Source organism: Oratosquilla oratoria, chromosome 2, assembly GCF_046742065.1.
Source record: "Oratosquilla oratoria isolate Oo_2021 chromosome 2, ASM4674206v1, whole genome shotgun sequence".
NCBI lineage: Eukaryota > Metazoa > Arthropoda > Malacostraca > Stomatopoda > Squillidae > Oratosquilla > Oratosquilla oratoria.
In genome coordinates this window covers 72,416,313-72,417,824 of record NC_134778.1, presented here as the reverse complement: position 1 = coordinate 72,417,824, position 1,512 = coordinate 72,416,313, and the positions used below count along the sequence as shown (strand labels likewise).

Below are 1,512 nucleotides of genomic sequence, written 5' to 3'. Positions count from 1 at the left end.
TTCAACCTTTGGTACTCATTGTTGTCCTTTTCCATAATAGTTCTAGATATTAAATTCCTGAACACGCATTCTTGTTACTTTTTCTATGACATAATGAGAGGTGGTGTCGTTGCTTGCTTATTACTCGATTCCCAGAACGGAAATACTTAATGTCAACAATGGTCCTGGGATGGACGATATGAGGTCTGGGGCCGATTTTCGTGACGTCATGAATTTGTAATTGCATTTTTAAAAATTAATAACACACTCTCTTCAATGGCCTTTAAAATTTAAAGAAATAGTGTTTCACAAATTAGTAATTATTATTGATCTGGGTGATGAAGTACGTGAAAATGGCGATTTTTTTTTCCAACCGTTCACTGTCACTATTTCAAATCCAACTCAGGACGAAGAACGTCGCGTGAGGATCACTTAGACCGTCTCACAAAGATTATTTCCTTCACGATTAAGATTTTAAGTGTTTTATTAACGTTTGTTTCTCTTCTTCGATGTTGACAGAACCAGAATAACACAAACACTCACCAGCGTGCTTGTTATCGAATATTTGTCTCCTCGTCCTTGTCACTTTCTTTCGTATATATGTGTTAACTGAGGCATTCCAGTCAAGATTGCTTGTGATTGGCTGGTTCCGCCCACTGCGACATGACGTCATGGCGCGCGATATTTTCGGCCAATGAGACCAAAGCTGTTCTTACTGCATCCTTTGCATAAGACGGCTCTATTTTGTAGCTTCTTAGCATGTGCTGAAGAGTTTATTGAACATAGGATTACGGCTTTAAATTCGAATGATATTTGTTATTTTAACTTTTTCTTGAAGTCACTGTTGAGAATGTATTATTTGCGGACAAAACCTCAACCATGATATATCAGAATTATATAAAGTTTTCTTTTCGTTGTCCCTGCACTCATACATTTACCCCCCCCCAAAAAAAATGGAAACTACATTATGTATAGATATATTTACAACTCAACAATACATTAGCAAAGCTTCAATATATAATTAATGTACATTTGTAGCTAAAGATATTTGGTAGCTCATTGTGAACCCCTTTCCCTTTCGAGGGGGGGAAAAATACGGGTATGTACAAAGTAGCATAACAGTGGCTGGGTTAAAAGGAAACTGCCACCGGGTTTCAGTCGTTAATTGTAGCACCATTACTCTCAAGAGGCGTGCCCCAAAACGAAAAAAATACTCTGGCGCCAACCAAGATGAAAGGGAAAGGAGCATCTAGTATGACAGGGGATAAGTTAATATACATTCTGAACTCTTTTTAATGATTAAATTCCCTTATATCATGCAATTTCAACACACTTCCTCTAACGAAAACTTCAACTACTTTACGTAATAACTAATTAACCATTACTTACGCTCTCGAATCTTCTAGATCAAAACAAAAAACTTTGGGGTCTGTTGCATATTGTGGCAGTGATGCAAACCCATTCCAGGATTTCCTTCGCCGGGCAGATTGTTATCAAGAGGATTCCCCGAATATCTTGCAACACACAGGAGAC

The 1,512-nt window shown here is 37.8% G+C and overlaps 1 protein-coding gene across 1 annotated transcript in view; it reads right to left on the bottom strand.

The window, feature by feature from the left end:
- LOC143036245 (aromatic-L-amino-acid decarboxylase-like) overlaps window positions 1-570 on the bottom strand; it is a 20,574-nt gene extending 20,004 nt beyond the window's left edge. The window contains exon 1 of the mRNA XM_076203496.1: window positions 523-570. The gene's annotated coding sequence lies outside the window, so the exon portion shown is untranslated. The remainder of the gene's footprint in view (window positions 1-522) is intronic.
- Window positions 571-1,512: the final 942 nt, after the last annotated feature.